The sequence below is a fragment of the Saimiri boliviensis genome, chromosome 1, assembly GCF_048565385.1.
Source record: "Saimiri boliviensis isolate mSaiBol1 chromosome 1, mSaiBol1.pri, whole genome shotgun sequence".
NCBI classification, from domain to species: Eukaryota; Metazoa; Chordata; class Mammalia; order Primates; family Cebidae; genus Saimiri; species Saimiri boliviensis.
In genome coordinates this window covers 217,559,150-217,572,160 of record NC_133449.1, presented here as the reverse complement: position 1 = coordinate 217,572,160, position 13,011 = coordinate 217,559,150, and positions in this window count along the sequence as shown.

Below are 13,011 nucleotides of genomic sequence, written 5' to 3'. Positions count from 1 at the left end.
ATGTGCTAATTATATGGTAATATTACAGGGATGTTGGCTGAGAAATACTTAAAAAGTATAGCTATAATAGAGTTCTCCAAATAATTTCTCTAAGAAGTATTCTTTCTGGTGGAAATTAAAAAAACGACAACAACCACAACAATAAAAGAGCAACAAAGCAATGGTGAAGTGTTTTGTAAATAGTTTTCCCAATTCAAATTAAAGTGGCAAAGCTTTCATTTTCTGGCTATCTCTCTGCTCTCTATGGATTTTTTCTCTGTTTGGTTAGAGTGATCTATATAAGGAAGCTTTAACAATTAAATGCTGTTGAAGTGACCTGTTTGTTTTTCATTTTACCTCTTTCTCTTGTTTATGTGACACCTGGTTTAGGGAGGCTTTACCTTATGGCCCTGTCTTTTTTCATGCCAAAGCTATGTGAATTTTAGTGGTTGTTAAATATTTGATATCATACTGTAGTCAATTTATGTCTTAAACCAATCTCTGTTTAGAAAGTCTAATTAAGACAATCCTTAATGTAGGAAGTAAAGGGCAAAAAAAGCCCAGCATTTTTTTTTCTCATAAAATTGCAACGTTGTCAACCAGAAATCATGTTACAAGTGGCTCTCCTATCATATCTGTGTGTAACAGAGCACTGATTGACAAGAAAGATTTTATAAACTGATATGATTCGTCATTAGCTTTTAACTAGGGTTCTGACTGACAGCTTAACAAAAGAAAAATGAGACCACCAAGGTTTAAGAGTTAGTTGTAGTAATAATAACTTTTTTTTCTAGACAATATTAGGACAACTGACCACAGTATGTTAAGTTACATATTGTCTCTCACTAATCTACTACTAATGTTTAATTATCACCTATAAAACTGATGCTACCCTTATAATTTATCATGATTGACAAAAATTCCACAATGGTTGTTTCAATAATTTATAAGCTAATTCATTATTAGTTTCCTACCAATTGGCAGGATTTTGTGTTTGCACCTAGAGGATGTTTGAGATTCTGCATAACCCCAGGTTTATTTTCTGTGTTTGCAAAATGCAGGATGTTCCCTTTAATAACCTGAAATTTTAATAAGGGCCTAAGAAATAGTTGAAAAAGTGAGTGAACTTGTATTTAAATTAGGTCTTTGAGAGCTTGGAGATTCTAACTTGGTGAACTCTAATTAAATCCCCTAAGGCCACTGGGTCTGCCTCCCTAGTTCTTGATGGTGAAAATAAGGTCTTCAAAAAGAGTCCCTTGGCAGTATACAAGTGGAGGGGAAAAAATCCTGCAACCCTTCACGGTAGCATTTTATAAAGCCAGAATTCCAGAAGGAGTTCCCAGACAAGGAAAACAATAGAGACTGAAACCCGAGAACTCATAAAGCAAGGAAAGTAAGGGAAAAAGAATTTGGACAGAGTGGTTATTCAAGAAGAACATCATTCATTCAGATCAGAGCATGAATGCAGAGCAAGACGAAGGGGCAAATAAGATATACTAGTGCTGATAACAACATAGCAAATCTTAGTTGGCACATTTTGCAATTAACATTTCCAGTAAGAAATGCTCAAATACAAAACTGCCATTTTTTAGTTCTGACATTATAGTGGCTTTTTCCTCAGGGCACATTTTCCATATAAATATCTAAGCATTTTTTTTTTCTTTCCAACTAGATTTCAGTACTCATTTGTGTGGGTGAATTGAGTTGTGATGGCTGGAGCAAAACAGGTATTGAATCTACTTGGAGCCAAGAGTAGATAAGTAACAGGTGATCAAAATGTGGGCATTGAACGTGAGTGTATTTTCAGCATCTTTGCCCATGCAACAATACAGATACACGAATTGAGTGGGTGCTCCTTTATTTCTATCAATATGCTAGAGGTGAAGGTGGAGGCCAATTTCGTACTTTCTCCTTACATTTAAAATACATTCTAAATAGTATTTCTTGATATCATAAAATTCACAGTTGAACCTCCTCATCCAATTATGAACCAAATGATCTAAATCACCTCCTAAGAAAAAGAAATCTCGATTTTGCAGATAGTTTCCCCTGACTCAGAGATATTCGTTTAATATCAAACTATCCAGTTTGGCTGCCAATACGCACATCATTCCCCCCATATACCTCAGTCTCATTTCTTTTCACTTTTTGGCATTTGCACTCTGTTTCTGAGTCTTTATTTCAATAGATTAAAAGAAGATAAGGATCTGCCAGTGGTGGCAAAATACCCACAGAGGTTCCTTACCCAGAGGACTCCTGTGAAAATCGACAGAAAGCTAATTGAAGAGGAGAGGCACGCTGCTTAGCTCTCATTAGTCTATTCCTGTGCCATGCCCATGTGGACCAGTGCATTCTTTCATAGTTGATTGATATGTGATGCCCTCGCACCCCCCCATCCTGACCAAATGTTCTACAAAGTAGGAGCGATGTAGGAAAACTTGGAATTTATACTTTTGTAGTTTGCTCTACTTTTTATTTCAAAAGGCTTTTAAAGTCCTATGAACACTATTTAGATCACTTGTATGTCTAGATGGAAATACCGATTCTTGATGCTCTGAATAAACCCCTAACCCCAAGGGGATATTGAACTACTGGGTGCAAGCTTTGTTCTTAAGTATAAGTTCCAAAAAGTTTTATTTACTTTTTGAACTCTTTCCTAGGATGAAAGTGTCACAGTGCTTTTGTGGTCTGCCACTTAAGTGGCTTCATCTTTTCTTGGGGGAAAAAAATGAAAGTAACAAGCAAAATATAGAGGAGATTTTAGTTTGTTCTTTGATCAAAAGGGTCATTTATTGATCTGGAGCTTAAAAGGAAAAGATCTGTTTTGGGGAAAGTCATTGTACTACCCACAGTTTGAACTGTTCTCTTTTTACTATTAGAGCATGATAAGTCTACATTTTTTTTTTTTTTTTTTTTTGCAGAAGCAAAACTCACAATTAAAATAAGAACTCCATTATCACTATGATCATATGACTGTTGTAGTAAACTTGCAAAACAGGAAACAGTCAACATCTACATTAATTGAAATGCTGATAATTTATGATTAGTCTTAAGTAAAGATAATTTTTTTTTAAATTTTGTATCTTTACATGACAGTTTTTTTCCTTGTTGTTTCTTCTTTTATTTCAAATAGAAAAGAAAAATGAATTATAATCTAAAATTAAGCATCATCTACTTTCTTTTCTACCCCCTAACCTTCCAGACATTCCAGGAAGTGGCTTGAATATTCTACTGAGGTTGGTTCAGTGACTATAAAATAAACTGGAAACAGAAATTGCAGTATTAGTTCAACAATAGGGTCATTATGTGAACTTGAACAAGTTAATAAGTCCTTCCTATATTTGTTTACTTCTTGGAATCTTCTAATAAGGGAAATTAAAAAAATCAGTGTTTTGAATTAGAATTATTTCCCTCCTAATAAGGGAAATAAAACAATCAGTGCATTGATAAAATGAGCTACATAGGACATTTTATAGAAAAGACAATTAACTAAAGATTTTTGGATGGGTATATAATCTATCTGTATAAGGATATATATATATATATATGTGTGTGTGTGTGTGTGTGTGTATGTATGTGTGTGCATATGAATTATTGTCATATATACTCCAGTATGTCACACAAATATTGAGTAAATACATAGAAATTTGCTGAAACAGCTTTCCTAAACTTTGTTCTTTGGAATACTAGTGTTTTGTAAGATATTGATATGTATACTTTGGGGAAAAATATACCTGTTGGAATAAGTAGGAAATTATTTTTTGTAGAGATTTACACTATAAATTAAAATATTAAAGACTATCAGAAGGAATTTAGAAAGAAAGCCTGTGCTTCCAAGACTTATTTGATCTCATTATAGTGCTTAAGGTAAAACCATTATTAAAAATTCAATCACTGTTCCAAATATACTTTCCAGAAAAAAACTTTATATGGGCAAAAATACACATTTTAAAATATCACAACACCCTTGTGTAAATATTATCTCAATACTTTATTAACTGTAAAACCAGGGAAACATATTTAGCCTGTCTTATATGTCAGTCCTTATTTGCAAAATGAAGATAATATTTATCCTATGCTTGTTGTAAGTGTTTACAATATATGGGCTGTGTGATATATCAACTTACTGTGCATTCCACTTCTGCTCTGCTATTTTAGTTGAGTTTTCTTTTTAGTTCCTCTATTTTGATATAATTGGATTCAATGTCATCGTTAAGTGAGTTCCACATGGGAAATCGTGGGTTTCAAGAGGTTGTCAAAGCAATACACAAAACTAAGCGTCTATGTCAGCTAATAACGTATTTGGCTACAAATGACAGGAAACCTAACTACAATGGCTTAAACAGTTTTTGTTTCTTTTCCATATGTGGGAAGTCCAGAAGGAAGCATTCTTGGGATATTGTATGCAGCAACAATACCATTAGGGACCAACACTTCTATCTTTCTGCTTCTTCATCCTGGGCAGGTTGACTTTTCCTCTCACTTGTCACTTTATGGAGACTAGATGGTGAAGTTGCTGAAGCTGGTGAGTAAGTGGTGATTGCACCTTCAGGCATCATGTCTGCATTCTGGAGGGAAGAGTTGGGAAAGAGTCAGATACTCAGCCAGCCTCATCTATCACGTAAAATGAAGCTTTTCCAGAACCATCTAAACCAGAACTAGTGCAGGTGACATCCCTTGCTTCAAGGGAGGCTGGGAAATCTGGCAAAAGTGTTGTAGTTGAGATAGACCAATCATTATTCATTGCCCTGCTCTAAGCATATCACGGACTCTAACACAATTGTAGTTTCCTTAGCAAGAAAGAGAAAAGCAAAATGATATTATTTACACAGATTGAATTATGTCACAGAATCCCTTTTAAATGCATAGATTAATATGATTCAAGGATAGCATCCAGAATTAAATAATGACCCAGAATATTTTCAGGTTTAAGATGGAGGAAGTCAACATTAGTTAATTTGTATTTTTAACAATCCCCTGTGGTAGATCTCACTAAATGGCTTTGTTTGCCAAGCAATGCACCTAATTTCAGTGTGCAGAGAGAGTAAGGAATAAGGGCAAGCAGGCAGGGACGAGATGTGGAAAATAAATGGAATGCTGTGCTTATATGTCTGGCTACTGCTTCGCAATAGGCCATGATGTTGCTAGGCAGGTGTAACAGCTCAGCACACAGTATATTCCTGGGCATGCTCTATGGAATTATTAAGTTGGAGGGTGAGGAAAAAAGAAGGCCATTATCTTCTTGGCTTCCCCTTTCCTCTCTTTCCTACTGGTCAAAACTTCCCCCACAGGGAGTCAGTGATCCATCAATTCCAAGTTGCATCATTCTGTCCCTTTGCATGCCAACCTCTTTGATGCAGAAGATGGTGTGTCTGATCTCATGTTCTGCAACAAGACATTCCATTAAAATCCAGAAGCAGAGGGAAAGGATAAAAACGCCAGAAATGCAGATCATCTGCCTAGCTGTGTGACAACTGCCAAGGGAGAGAGGTAGACACTGAAAGAGGGAGAAGGCTTGGCTGGGCCCTAGTGGCAGCAGCGCTGTCCAGATTGGGAGAACCACAGGAGTCTTCAAAATAAATATATATATTTTTTGTCTGATACATTACATTTGAGAATTGATGCTTTAGAATTTAATTTATCTCTGGAGTCTAAACTAACTTTAAAGTCAAAAGATCGTCATGCCAAATAGCATTGCCCTATATAACTTCTACAAAAGACTTAAGGCATAGCAGGTTCCCTAAACCTTCATTATAGACTGTATTGCTGGTAGACAGTGGATCACACTGGTTAAGAATAGGACTTTGGTTTCATACACAATGAGACTTGAATCTGGGCTGTGCTGTTGTTTATCTTTGTCACTCTGGGCAAGCCATTTTTTAACCCAACCTCAATTATACGTATTCTTTTCCACTAAAAAAGTGGAAGTATTAAGAATGATTTCTTTAAGGCTTGGGGAGGATGGTATCTGACAGTCTGTTTAATGGATTTTATAGACAATTTTTTCTCAGATATAACTATGCCATTCACTTTATCCTTCTTTCTTGAAGGTGATTTCTAAAATTTCAGTAGCTTTACTTGCATACTTCAACAGGCTGGAGGATCCCCACAGGGAGCTGGGGATTTCCGGGTTTTGTCTTGTCCTCTGGTCCAGATAGGCAAAAAGAGATGACCAAACCCCCAGACCAATTCCACTCTCAAAAATGCAAATGACTGAATACGTTTTGCTTTCCCTGGGGAAAAGTCTCAGGTAACATATGAGGATGTTGAAATAACACCACACCTACCTCTTACCAGAGCAGCTAATTTAAAATCACTTGCAATCTGAGAGAATCTGTCTCAATATCTTCTTGTAAGAACCTACAGCTAACTATTTGCTGAAAGGTTTCCTGAGAAATAGGCCTTATCCAAGGCTAGTGACAGTGGTAGAGAAGAATGAGGCTACAGAGATCTAATTAAAAAGGTGATTTCCTAACATATGGAATGCCTATGTGAAATCAAGAGAGTTTTCTCTGCTGGGGGAGAGGCTGACCCTGTAAATTCTTATGACATTAGGCTTAAATCTTAGCTGCTAAACACCTTTCAAATATTTATCTCTTCCCAAGTAAATGTACTCCCTGCAAAGCTCTATTTGTTGACTTTTATCCCAGTTGGATCGACTTTGGGGACTGTATCACTGAGACCTGTGCATTAAGTGGTACATATGTTGAATAAACAGCCAGACAGCTACCAACTGTCAAGTTGCTTTACCAGAGTAGAAAAAATAAGCACATATGCCATGTTGAAAAGCAAAAGAAAAACAAAAGTTTATAATAGAACTAGGAAATGGTTCAGGTAAAATGCAGCCACATGCTTATGTGCATGATTATTCTTGAAAATATCATTATATTTTTTGGGAGGGGGGAGAAATGATAATCCAGGAATGATCTCAGATGTAGCATTAGATATGAAATCTCCCTTGGTGGCTCATAATTCATTAGTGAATTAAGAAATAGAAAGAGATACAAGCTATATTAACATAAGCAAAGGCTGGAATGTGAGCTCAGTGAGGAAATGCAGGTTTGATTTTCTCACAAGCAGCAGATGGAAATAAGGGGACAGGTTGTTCTTTACAGGTATGGGTGAAACAACAGAACACACCAGCTTTTCTGGCAAGGGGACTGGGAGTATTTATAGACAGTGTTCCATCTTGTTGCCACCAGCATTGCTCTACTATAATACCATAATGGAACAACATTGACTATGCATCCCCAGTGGCCACCTGCGGAGCAGAAAGGATCCTGGTCACCAGCAATTGATTTGTGTAGGAGACATGTTAGCCCTGTTATTTTAAAGGTCGTCTTAGCTTATTTTGGTTAGGAAATGAACTGAAGTTATGAGTGTCAGTTCAGGTGCTCTGGAAGCAAGTAGCAAGGAGGTTACAAATGCAAAAAATGTATTGGAAGTAATATGGATTTGAGATAAAGGGCAGAGGGGAAAGTTGATGAAAAGACACCAAACTATGATGCAGGTTTAACACTTATAAAAGGAGCAGGTAAAGGAAGGAGAATTGGATAGAAGGGGCCTCAGGGTACAGTGCTACTCTGACAAACTTTCAGCCAGCTCAGTAATTGTCCAAGAGGATTCCATAATAGGCAAAACTGGTGAGAGCAGCCCATAAAATATATGTATTCTTATATTAAACACTGAGGCAGATTACAAAGGTGGTACAACCAAAGGTTGTTGGCTGACTGCTGGTCTGTGGCAAGTTGTCTCTTGAAAGGAAAAGTGAGCAGAACAGCTCTGTGCCTGAGACAGGAGACTTTTCAAAGATGACGTTGGAGTAGACATCTAAGAAGGAGCGACTTTCACACATTCATTTATAATAGAAGGCAAATATGACTTGCTTAATGTGGATTCTTTTAAGAGTTTATATCCATAAAAAAGCCTCAAGGTAGTAAAACTCTCTGTCTCAGCCTCTACTTACTTTTCTATCCATTCAATTTTTGTGTGGGTTGGAAGCAAAATGTACTAGACAGGTAGAAATTTTCCTAGGATGAAAGGACACTATCAAATTCCTTTTTAAAAATTATTTTACTTTAAGTTCTGGGATACATGTGCAGAACGTGCAGGTTTGTTACACAGGTATACATGTGCCATGGTAGTTTGCTGTACCTATCAACCCGTCATCTAGATTTTAAGTCCCGCATGCATTAGGTATTGGTCCTAATGCTCTCTCTCCCCTTGCCTCCCAACCCCCAATAGGCCCTGGTGTGTGATGTTCTCCTCCCTGTGTCCATGTGTTCTCATTGTTCAACTTCCACTTATGAGTGAGAACATGCCAGCACTGTTAAATTCTAAGAACACAAATGCACTTTGCTGGTTTAGTAATGAAGAGCCAGGATAACAGAAGTTGAAATCCTGGTTTTATCACTCCCTAACTTTAAGAAATTGAGTAACTTAATTTCTTTGCATTTCATTTTCTATATAGTAAAAAAGCAAAAAAAAAAAAAAAAAAAGAGTATCAAATAGTGTTCATTTGATGAGTGATATTTTGAAAGATTTCCTTGTTCTAGAAACTTTTATTTTTATAAGGTGATTGGTGTACTTTGTGATAATGTTAAACACTGAGGAGGCCCATCTGGCTAATTTGGGGTTTTCTCTTAGTATCAAGATCCTTAATTTAATCTCATCAGCAAAGTCCCTTTTGCCATGTAAGGTGAAGGTATTCATATGTTCCAGGGATTAAGACATGGACATCTTTGGAGGGCAAAGAACGTGGGCAGCCTGGAGAAGCTGGAAAAGGTAAAGAATAGTAGTCTTCTCTATACCCTGCAGAAATGTAAACAGGAATAGAAAACTAACAGGTTACCCAAGCTACCTGAGTTTATTTCTCACTGCACTAAGGTTCACCCTCCTTCCTCTTACCCCTAGGTCTGTTCTGCTGATCTGAGTGGCTAAAAGATGCCCTGTTCAATTAGTCTCCAAAATGTCTCTTGCACAGCTCTTTCGTTTTCTGTCTGTGTGCCTTTGCTTGTGCTCTTTCCCGTTTTGGAAATGACTCAATCATTGGCTTGGAATTTTCAAATCCAGGGCATTACTTAAGGTTATGCTAACAACCTGTGTCCTCCCTGAAGACTTTTCTACCTACTCCAACTCACTCCAAATGCTTACAACTGAGAATATCAATTATGTTAGAATCAGAGACTGGCACTTTTGCTCAGAATGTTTCGTATTAGCAATATCTCCTCCAATCCAAATAGTGTCAAACTCCTCAAGAGCAGGGACAATCTGTTATACATCTTTTGTGTCTCATTCAGCCTTAGCCAATGCTGCACAGCCAGTGCCAAATCAGTGGTAAATTAGTACTTTGTTTATTAAGAAATAGTAAATATTTAAAATATAAATACCTCTAGAGTTGATTACATCCTTTTAGCTATTAATATTCAATGCAGTTTATGTAAAAATGAAAGCAAATTCTTTTGTATTAATTTTTAGTTGACTAATAAAATTGTATTTATTTATCATGGACAATGTGATGTTATGAAATATGTATACCCTGGCGAATGGTTAAATTGGATTAATTAACGTGCATTAGCTCACATGTTTATCATGTATATACATATCACTTAAAATCTACTCTCACCAATTTCGAGAATACACTATGTTGGTAACTACAGCCACCAAGTTGTACAATAGATCCAAAAGAGCTTTTGAGCTTTTTCCTCCCATCTAACTAAAAATTTCTGTCATTTATCCACCATCTTTCCTCACCCCAGGTAACCACTGTTCTATTCTCTGCTTCTTAGGGTTAAACACTTTTAGATACCAATTATGTGTGAGATCATGCAGTATTTGTTCTGTGCCTGGCTTATTTCACTGACCATAATGTCCTGAGGTTCAACCATGTTATCATGAATAAAAGGATTTTCTCTATTTTTTTTTAAGGCTGAATTGTATTTATTGTGTAGGTATATCATATTTTCTTCATTCATCCATCCAGTGATAAACCCTTGGATTGATTCCATATCTTGGCTTGGAAGGGGGACTAGTGGGTTTTCTAGGAAGCCATACAAAGGCTTAGAAGCACTGGCCATCAGGGGATTAGGTGGAGGTACCAGTTGGGTGGATAAAGATAGGGAGAGGGAAAGTAGAAAGGCCAGTTTTATCTATTTCACATTTTACCTTGACTGTCTACATTAATATATCTTTGTATTCACAGAGTCTATGTTCTGAGAAATGAGGTGATTGATATGACTGACACTGGAATAAAATGTATATTTCATCAAGAAACATATGGATCTTAGGAATTTGGTAAAAAAAAAGGTGGTGGAATTTGGCATTGTTTGAATATTTGCATGTAGAAAGAGAATATTACGGTGTGGCATTTCCCATTTCCCATTTCTTTTTACATGTGAAATTACAGTGAACTTATAACCCCCCCGTCTCTTACTATTATTATTATTTTTTGAGACAGAGTCTTACTCTGTCACCCAGGCTGGAGTACAGTGGTTCGATGTTGGCTCACTGCAACCTCTGCCTCCCAGGTTCAAGTGATTCTCCTGCCTCAGCCTCCCCAGTAGCTGAGATTACAGGTGCACACCACCACGCCTGGCTAATTTTTGTATTTTTAGTAGGGATGAAGTTTCACTGTGTTGGCCAGGCTGGTCTCAAACTCCCGACCTCAGATAATTCACCTGCCTCTACCTCCCAAAGTGCTGAAAGCTCAGCCTCCCTCTGTCTCTTTATACACATATGCATACATATATATGTGTATATATTTAATCACACCATCTATCTGTCATTATTTTCTATTAATTACATTGCTAAAATATGTGAATAATTTAAATGTTAAACTGTAATACTTATGAAAAGAGTAACTGCATAAAAGTGAAATTATAAATAGAACCACAGGCTTATATTTCCAGATAGGTTTTGAAAGAGTACGTGTGTTCAATCATAATACATTTCCTTTTCTAACAAATAGCTAACATATATTCTAACTCTAAATCATTAATATTATATATAGAAGATTGAGTGCCAAGAGTTTATTAGTAAAAAGAAAGTTTACATTTCACTCTCCCTTCAATAGTTTCATAAACAAAATTACTTTAACATGACTTTCAATGAACAAATATAATATTTACATTGTTGCTCTACAAAATTTCTTTAACATATTGGAATGTAACTAGTATGGCCAGTTTTTTATGTATTGGTGAATGAGGTTTGTTTTAGTTAATTATCATCTTCCTATAATTAAATAACAGAAAAATCATATATTACCCAGCACAATTAAAATAAAATAAGTTTATTATTATGTCTTCTAAGTGTTTTTAAATTAAGCACTTTTTAAAAAGTATTTATTTTGTTATGCTTTATGATTCTATGCATTGTGCTATATTCTGAGTATAAGGAGATATTTAAATAGGACTTGCTTTGATGAATCAACCACAAATTCTGAGTTTTAACATGTATGCTAAATTTCATAAATTTGGTGTGAAATGAATGGGAATTCATGTGGGCTGTAACATGGAGATTCATAGTATCAGAAATTGAATGAATGCTCCACTTAGTGTGTTATAATTTCCATTGCCTATACTCTCTTGTATTTCACTTGAACTCAAGAAAGAACTCATATGCCATTTACTTGTGTTTCTCTGCTTATAGTCTCTATTTCAAATTGGTAATCAGCTTCACATTTCTTTGTATCCCAAGGACAAAACGTGTTGAACCTGAAGTTCTTAGTAAACAATTGATTGAAGGCTTCAGGTTTAGGTCCAGTCCACACTGAGACCAGGCTGTGATAAACTATCTGGACATCTTTATTAAACCCTAGAATTCGGAAAAATAAAGTCCTTCTGGTGCTTCCTTTGACTATCTCCAGGAAAAGGATAGTGGTCTGGTTATCTGGAGTTAGCCAAGAAGTCTCTGATTTTCAGAAATCATCCAGTGTAATATAAAACTTATTGCGTCACAAATAACCCTGCTTTGAAATGAATTATTACCTATACAGTTCCGATTTAATCTATACTTCACTTTTCTTCTTGTGGGTGATTACTATGTTATTCCTATCGTCTAGCACAATGCCTTCTACACGTAGGGGACCTGAATAAATATTAGTTGAAGTAAGAAATAAATGATATATTAATGTTAATGAATCATCAATTTAGAGTTAAACAATCCCAAGGGATAACTGGCATTTGCCAGGACGGTCTTTGAGAAAAACCTTCAGTATTTCAGAAAAGGGAACAAGGCCCCAGAGGCCCATCACATTGGAAACTGCCTACCATGGGTGGCCACCCATATAAACTGATCCCAGGCAACGTAGTTAAGGTGTTTATGCTTGCGCCACAGCCTACTCTTGGGCCAGATATTTCTTGACCCTCTTCTTTTATAATTCAAGAATGCTTACAACTTTCTTTCTAAAGTGTATTATTGACGTAAAAAAGCTAGACTTCCTAAAAGTGTCTATGCTATAAAAGAGAACCTCTGATAGAATATAATGTATTTCTAATGGAGGAATTTAGACATAAATATGGGACATTTGAGGCTCTAGGCTTCACAGCAGCTTTTTGTATTATACTTCTTTGTCTCCAAAGGCAAGAGGTTGTGGCATATACATTTAAATGAGTTATTGTTACTGTGAGACTGATTCTGCCATGGAAAATAGTGGTGGAGACAGTAGAGAGGTGAATGAAATCCAGTTACAGCTGATACTGGGGTGTGTGTTTTGGTTCAAAGTGAAAGACTGTATATTGTGTAGTCCATGTGTGATGCTGTTACATTCGTTTGTACATTTAAAGGAAAATTAAACTATAAATATGATATTATCTGAGCCCTTTCCTGTGGCTTCTTTAAACTATAGGGGTTTGGTAGGTTTACACACGGAAGTCTGGAGAATTAGGGGTGTGACAAACTGCAAAGAATAATACGTCTGAAAGTTAAAGTTACAGTGGCGGTAGTAGGAGCCCTTCAGATCAAGCTGCCATGTTCTTTTCCTATGCCAGGGCCACAGATAGAAAGATAATGAAAGTGAAATACACATACACATAT